The sequence below is a fragment of the Cibotium barometz genome, chromosome 42 (genome assembly GCF_041138505.1).
Source record: "Cibotium barometz isolate CiBa-2024 chromosome 42, ASM4113850v1, whole genome shotgun sequence".
NCBI classification, from domain to species: Eukaryota; Viridiplantae; Streptophyta; class Polypodiopsida; order Cyatheales; family Cibotiaceae; genus Cibotium; species Cibotium barometz.
The window spans coordinates 2,317,108-2,325,723 of record NC_141087.1 but is presented as its reverse complement, the minus strand read 5'-3'; the positions used below and the strand labels follow the sequence as shown (position 1 = coordinate 2,325,723).

At 42.5% G+C, this 8,616-nt stretch overlaps 1 pseudogene; it reads right to left on the bottom strand.

Annotated features, from left to right (window-relative positions):
- Nucleotides 1-5,848: 5,848 nt before the first annotated feature.
- Nucleotides 5,849-7,535, bottom strand: LOC147614053 (increased DNA methylation 2-like; annotated as a pseudogene).
- Nucleotides 7,536-8,616: the final 1,081 nt, after the last annotated feature.

The window sequence follows — 8,616 nt, the reverse complement described above, 5'->3', positions numbered from 1 at the left end:
TTCGTATCCATGGCTGAAAATGCATGTGAATGTAAAGTTAGCACCCTTCGTTCCAGATCGAGGAGGGGGAGAGTATATGTCCAAGGAATTTCATGCATATATGGCTAGAAAAGGCATAAGGCATACACACCTCAGCAAAATGGTGTGGCTGAGAGGAAGAACAAGTCTCTCATGGAGATGGCACAATGTATGGTGAAAACCCAAGATTTACCTCATGGTTTTTAGTTTGAGGCAACTACGTGCACAAACTATGTGTTGAACAAATGCCCTACCAAGGCCTTGTACTCTAAAACTCCTTGTGAAACTTGGCATGGCAGGAAGCCTTATGTGGCTCATTTGTGTGTTTTTGGTTGTCTTGCTTATGCTCTTGTGCTTGAGCAACAATGCAATAAGCTTGATGATAAGGTAGTTAAATGCATGTTTGTGGATACAGTTCAGAAAGCAAGGGATATAGACTCTACCATCTGGCCTCAAAGTGGATTTTAGTATAAGTAGAGATGTTTTTGTCGAAAACTCTATTCAACCCATGCTTTCATGCAAAAAACAACAGAATGTATGCTCACAGGACATGTTTGATTCTCTCCTACCCATATGTAGAGCAATTGAATGGGTAGCCATATGTAGAGCAATTGAATGCTTCTCCTTTGCCCTTGCTTTTGATTCCTTTTTTCTTGCTTTTGATTGTGTGTGTGTGTGTGTGTGTGTGTGTGTGTGTGTGTGTGTGTGTGATTTCACTGTTTTGTGCTAATATGTCTGAACCATAAACACTAGCGTCCTTACATAATCATGCGTATAAACTACCTTTAATTATGTGTATGTAAATCGTGGATCTCACACCAGACGACACACCTCCATACAACCCCAACATCTCCACCATGCGTACTCCACAAGCAATGTCCCCCATTCAGTTTTATAATTTCATCTCCCAAATGGGCCCCGAGCAAAGGGATATGGCTCATGCCTACTCTGGGGAGGAAGGGTTGAAACTTCTGCACAACCATCACAACCCACCACCACACAAGCCACGCCCAACGTACACTCCACGACGGCAAGTCACATAAACCCCACCACGGCTCGTTTTGTCGGGTTGTTGTGGTGGTGGTGTTTCCACAGACGTTTCAAACTCTTTGTGCGAGCACCCATCCATTGCCAGTTGTGAGGGGACACCATGCTCACACTCATCCCGCCGCTTCAATACAAACCCCTCTACTCCCAATCTAGCTTGTTCCCCAAATACCAAGTAGTGGAGGGAAATGTGGTCCTCAACGATGTTGGCAATGAGATGAAGACTCAATTCATGAGTTATGCCCTATAGTGTTCATCCACAACTTTATGAGTACATGGCATAAACTCGATTAAGCAAGGAAGGACCGCATCATCAATCAAATCAAGAGTGAGTTTAGGCCAGCACCAAGCAGTGAAGGGGTCAATCCTAGATGGATTAAAGATCACATAGTGAATGTATTGAAGCACTGGCGTAGTGACGTTACATGTAGGGTAAAGATAGGGAGAGCCCTGGTATTGTATGTAAGAGATTTGGGATGAGGAGTGCAGGAAGCACAACGCAAATCCCTGCAGGTATAAGTAGAGCAAGAGGAGGCCGCAACCAAGCAGATGTAGAGCATAGGGAGCTCCCATGTTGGGAACACTGGGGGCTGGGACCCTTTCCACATGTACTTTGTAAGTATTAATAGTGCACTCACTCACTTTTGTTAACATAATGTGCATTTCATTTCTGTTAAGTAATCATGCTTCATGCTTCCAGCAAAGCGTGGTCGATCATGCAGCAAATGATATGAAGGAAAGGTACACCTTAAAAAAGCACGGCACATATTTCCTCCTCGAGCAACTTGAGCAACAGTGGGATGTGGTCAATATGGTAAGCCTCTACACTTTGCACCCATCAAATAGTTTTGCATCACTTGCCATTTTTGAATTTTTACGTTATGAATATTTTTTGCAGGGGCCAATGCCAAACCCTGACTCCACCGATGAATAGGTTCAACCTTGCTCGCAAGGCACTATGTACAAAAGTAACGCCTTTGTTGAGGACTTTTTTGTGGGCTCCATGTGTTTGAGCATATAGTAAACAAAAATAAAAAAGGCTGTGTAACTTCTTCTAAGTAATAAAAATTCATGTTTTGTGAAATTTGAATATAGTTGTTGTAAGTACACTTCAATGCTGTTATAGTGGTGCATCCAACTGGCAAGACTGCACCTGGATGTACCATTATGCCAAAAAATTTTAAACCTACATCCATCAACCAACTCTAATCACTCATTAAAGTCAACAACTCTTACATGAGTGAATCCATCATGCTCCAAGAAATCCTTCCGCATGGCACAGATCTCTGGAGGATTGTGACATCCCCCTCGGCTTCTAATTAGTTGTCCTCAACTGAAAAGTGTCCATATATGCAGTAAGGAGATCCGGGAATAGTAACATAAAAACCCATTTTGCCCTCTCGAAACGGCATGAAACATTTCTGGCACGAAACGTTTCGAAACAAAATGAAACCTGCCCATTGAAACGGTGTTTCGCCCAAATGTAAAGTGAGGTCAAAAAAACGGGCGGAAGGTTTTTTTTTTTTTTGCAAATGTGATTTTTGCCATCGTTTTCGTCCTTGTTTGCTGCCCATTTCCCACTTCACGCATCCGACGCTTCTTCTCGGCCGTAACTTGTTGCTCCACCTCTTCTCCTCGTCCACTCCTCCTTTTCGCTCCTTCACTTCTTCTCCTCTCCAATTCTTGAATAACTGTGCCACAATAAGAAGCCCCTGGGGCCTGAACAAGACAGCCTTCTTTTTTTATGTGCCATGCCTGAATCCAACCAACAATCATTCCTGCCCTCACATGAACAAATTAGATCAGGTCCTCTAAACATCAAACTTCAATCAGGGACTTCAGATTTCCTTGCCAAATCTTACTGCAACTCGGCAAGGACAATGAGAGATATAAAGAGAGGCTACACATTTTTCTTCAGACACATTCATTGCTTATATCATACACCACCACTCCTGAAGGTCACCCCCATTAAGATGCTTCTGCATCTAAACTTGCACAATTAAGCAAGTTTCGTGGTTGCGTTTACACATTTCGGGTGAATTGTGAGGGATGTTCACATCTAGGGTGTTGTTTCTTTAGTGTATTATAGTGGTTGACCCCATGATGCCTTGGGTGTATTGAGAGCCTTGTTCACATGTTTTGAGCATTGTGTTGTGTTCACACACGTTGAGGTTGTAGATGGTGTTCACACACTTGGGATTCTTTCACGCATGAGTGCATTTTTGTGACATGTTGAGGTTGGTTCACGCACATTGGTTCATTGTTTAGCCCTTATTTGCACGTGATGTGAGTTCCTTGTGCATAGATACCCCTTTTCACATGCTTAGAGCATTGTGGGCTCAATTTGCACACTGGGTGTTTGTTAGCCGTGGGATACTATTTCTACCCTTCCTATGATATGTCGTCAACATTGCCTTTGACTCTATTGCCGATTCCAATCACATGAGATCCACTCATGCACTATTATTGTGGCTACATGCTCTCTATGTCGACTTGCCATTGCCTGTCTTGGACCACATTTTGTTCGCCGAATTCACACATACCTTTGGCACTGCACTATGGATTTGTATATGATTATTATCTTATTAATATGCTAGCCTTGTATGTGATTATGATCTTAATTACATGTAAGATTTCATGGTGCATTTTATATTTTAATTCACTTCATAGAGTCTTTATTTATACTTGGGTTGTTAGCCCACATCTCAACAGTTGAGAACTACACATGAGATATATGTGCACCTACCAAAGACTGAGGACATAATATCTGCACAAAGACATATGTTACCTACCAAACTCTAAGTACATAATCCTCGCACAAGAAACACAGGTACACCGAAGCAAACCAACCATACAGTATCGTGTAAAAGTTGGGTATAGAGTCCCCATACTAGATGGCTATATTGAGGTGGGCTTCTAGTGAAGGGTACCACAAAGACTGGTTGGTTTCTTTTGTCAAGGAGATTCTCCTCTCTTCATTTGGGTTTAGAGTGTCGTTGGGAGACGGGCAAAAATGGTGCGTGTGTGAGAGGTAACTATCTCACCATGGGATGTCAGCCTAAGCTTTTCTTTGCCTTCTGTACTTTTTTTTTTCATTTATATATATAAATATATATACACACACAATTAGAAGCATTGTCCCTCCCCTTTTTACTTGAGTTAGCGGAAAAGAAATTTACGAGACTTAGAAAAAACTAAAGAGTGCCAACGTAAACTATTTACGCTGATCCGTCGTGAGGGACATGTCTTTCGTGGTGGATAGGCTTGCTTGCGTGGAGTATTTAAAATATTTATTGCACATATATATATATATGTTGTTCATTGACGGCGTGGATAGTTTTGCGTGTGAGTCGCCAAGAGACAAATATATATATATATATATATATATATATATATATATATGGTGGTGCTTCTATGGTCTGGTGCTCACAACTAAAAGTCTGCGCACATGACCATCATGTTTTGCGTGCAATTGGCCCCACAATTAAGCCTGCGTACTCATATGACCATCATGTTTTGCGTCGAATCAATAACTCACCCAGCGCCTCTAATAATGGGGTGTGAGAAGCAAGGGGAAGTTAGTGAATTACGCTCGTAAAGAGGAGGCGAGAATGAAATGGTCGGGGAGATATTTTAAAAAACAAGAAAGAATGAAGACAAAAAGAGAAGTAGTGTTGATATTACGACAAGAAAGATGGCGGCCGAGGACTATCAAAAGCAGAAAGCCATGGGGAAAAAACAAGTCAAATGATTAGGACTACTACTAACATGGCAATTATTGATGAGACCCCTTTTCTAATCGAAATAGAGTGTCTTTTACCTCTCTTTAAAGCAAAGGTGAAAGATAGAAGTGAGGAAAATGAGCCTCCTTGGTTTCTCGTCAAGTTTTCTTCACTGGCAAGTTGAAAGTGCACTCAAAGCTGGGAAGATGTGGTGAAGCCACTAGATCGATCATAGGGCGGCTCCCCAAACTAATCATTAAAGGTTTGCTAGTGGAATTCCACCCGGCTTCAGTATTTAGAGGATGAGAGTTGTCCATCACAATCTAGGTGGTTGGTCAACTCAAACTTGGAGTTAGCACTATCAGAGTATGACACCCGTGGAGCATCATTGGAATGTTTGGAGCAGCTCATAGACAGAGATGCATGAAGAGTTCCTTGAATTGTTGGAGAGTTCTTGAGAAGTGTCGGAAAATATATATATATATATATATAGATAGTGTCGGTTCTTCAAGAGACATTCTGAGATCACCTGAGCATGTGTGTGTTTGCAAACTTTGAGAGTGGTTTCATACTCATGTGCAAAGCAGGCAAAGCTGCTTGAGTAGCTTTGGAGCAAGATCATGTGAACACAAGCTTGGGCAAGTCCATGGTGTGGGCAGCATTATATGAAAATTTATGTGTCTGCACATGTGGAAACTAGTTGTTTCTTGCTTGTTAAATTGGCCACCTTCTGCACTTGTATATACAGAGCTTTGCTCTAAACCTTGTAAAACTTTTCCATACCGTGGAATACACACAACACCTTGAAAGCCGTTCCTGTTCAGCATTCTCTGCTGTCTGACATGAAAAAATCAAAAGCATGTAAGCGTTAACTTTCAAAAAAGTGCACATGAAGCAATTCAACCATAATCACATGAGCTTTTAGCTCCCTCAATAATCCCACAGGTAATTCCACAATAACCCTGTGGTTAGACATCTCCTTTAGTACAGAACAAATAAGGAGAAGTGTGAGCAAGGCTTTTTAGTAGAAGGCAAACAACCACTTATAAAATGCTTTACAAACTAAAAAACAATAAAGTATACAATATGGCCGAATTGCAAAAACAATGTAAGAAAACTTTGAGAGTGCAGGCTACTGATCTCCTGCACATGCAGGTCCTTGAGCAGAGCCCTCATGCAAGGGAGAGTTGAAACAAACTGATGAGGCTGAAATGCCTTTGCTGGCTATGTAAAAATAACAGGGCTGAGACGACGGAGAACTCACAACATATCAATTACTCATCACATGAAAAATACAGGTGTTGAATGTCAGATAAAGCAGTACACTGCGTGGCATGTGTTCTCAAGCTTGTGAGAATTCAATGGTTGCATTAATGACCGTGGGTATAAGTAAAAGCGCTGGATTGCTTCACCATACATCCACCTTTGTTGAACAAATTGCCCTTCAAACGAGCATTTAGAAGCAACAAGAGGAGTGTGTAAGCTAGCATCCCCTATCATGGTACTGTTCCATTGATATGAGTATGAGGAAGAATCCTAGGACTCAAAGGTCAAGCAGGCAGAAACTAACTTTGTTTGCTGCTTCATTACCACTGCCTCGAAAATACCATCTGACCCAAAGGTGCTTGGAAATTCACATGGCTCCACAGGCCCAGGCAGTTGAAAAGAGACAGTAAAAGGGCCAGGAGGGCAGAGAAACTGAGTGTGCATGTGAAACACACGTGAATCCTTCTCTATCCCCTGTTCCCCTGTTGTAGTAATACCTTTAATTACAACCTTGCCATCACTTTCTGCATGACAGCTAAATCCACCTGCCAATGCCATGAAAAACAAAGTTCTGCATTCTAGCTCAACCTGAGGTATCAAAGTCTAGAAACTCACCTTCATCTCTTTTCACACCAGGAAGTGCAGCCCTGAAAAGATAGGCGTCTTCTGACACTCCAATATCTACTGCTCCAAACAAGAGACCAGCCTGCCGCATCGCTGCCGCTCCTGTGTAAACAGTGGTGGGCTTAGCTGCATTGATGATACTATTCCATTGCTCCAAAGTTGGGGGGCACGGCAGAAGCAACATGGCTGCCCCAACTTTGTTATTGGATGTTGCCCAATGAGCTTTTTCCTCTTCAGGAGGAGAAAAGGCCTGCAATGGCAGTGGTAGCAAGTCTGTCTTCCTTCTCTTGTTTCTCGGGTCCTCACCCATGAGAAAACCCAAAGACCTGTTGTCCTGCACATGGCCATGATGGTTGTGATTAGCTTCTGTCATGGCATGGAAGCCGGTCCTCGTCTCTGTCCGACCGCTGCCCATGCTGGAAGTTGCGAGCCTCCACAGCGTTGAGAGCAAGGTCAACGAGACTGCTGAAACCTCTCCAGATCCTCTGGCTTGATGTAGCTGATGTCCGGGTTGTTAACAAAGATGATGCTTTCTACAACTTTGTAAGTGCCTTTATATCTGGTATGCCGGTGGAGCTGACGGGGAAAAAGGCTGGGGAACTGACGGTCATCGTCAAGGGTTTCTTTGACAGGGGGGGCGAGGTGACCTTGCAAGAACTTGCAGAGCGACTGGAGCTTGACCCTAGCAGAGGGGTGGGCGAAGTATCTCGGAGAGCTTGAAGACGGATCCGGAGAGGTCGTGGGCGGTGTAAGCGGGGACGCCCGCTGCAGCGCGCGGAGAACCTCGTTTTCGATGTCCGGGCCGAAGTGCGTACTCAGGACAAAAACGAGCAGATCGTTTTTTGTCAACAGCCAGCATCACATCCAAAATGATAACCCCCCGATCATCATCATTTGTCTTGCGTGCGCGGGATGAGGATAAGGTAGTTGATTTTCAAATAACTATCATAATAAGAAAAGTTTACCCTTGACCATTCCCTAATCCGTCATGGTCTAATAAGGTCCTGATGATGATGATTCCCAGCTTCCACACTATCGAGAAGTGAATTTGAGACCAAAGCAATAGCCATAAGAGAAGCCTTACGACTCAATCCATATGTTGCTTTGTTTTTCCCTTCCCACACATGTAGATTATATTCTTCTAATGTTTGCATCCATGTGTGCTGATGCATATTGAGGTTTGCTTGTGTGAAGATCCATAAAAGGATAATGCCATAATGTGTGCATAATATAGAGCTAGCCTCCATTTCTTTAATTAAGGACACTTAATACTTGTGTGATTTTGGTAGCATATAACACATGTGCCACACCAAGGATATAAATGTGTATACCCTGTGGTATCTTAAGCTTCGCCAATCTTAAGTTTTAGTCCCTATCATTCCAACAATGTTGCACTAAATTTGAGTGATTGATGTTTTCTTCGAGTTGACTAGGTGCTTGGTTTCTTAGGAGATGGCTCTATGCCCAACCTTTTTGAGATAGTTCGTATGATGTTGTCTAAGGTTGCTAGTGGTTTTCCAATACCCGTATCTTGGTTGATTTGTTGTAGTATTTCTTGATGATATTTTGATCTTTAGTCGCACACAGAGGAAGAGCATTTGCAACACTTAGGATTAGTGTTCGAATTGCTAAGGCAAAATGCAATTTATGCTAAAGAGAGCAAGTGTGAGTTTTTTGCCTTAGAGATCCATTATTTGGGTCACATAATTTCGACAGACGGAATTCAGATGGATCTTGTGAAAGTAGAGGCAATCTTGAAGTGGCCTCATCCAATCAATTTGAAGAAATTATAGATAGTTCTTGGATTGGCAGGGTTTTATTGTAAATTAATCCGAGATTAAACTTTGTTTGGGGTGCTAACCAACAACAAAGTTTTGATCGCGTTAAGGTTGCCATAGTAGCTATCGCACCTGTGTTAGCAATATTAGATCCTAATCGA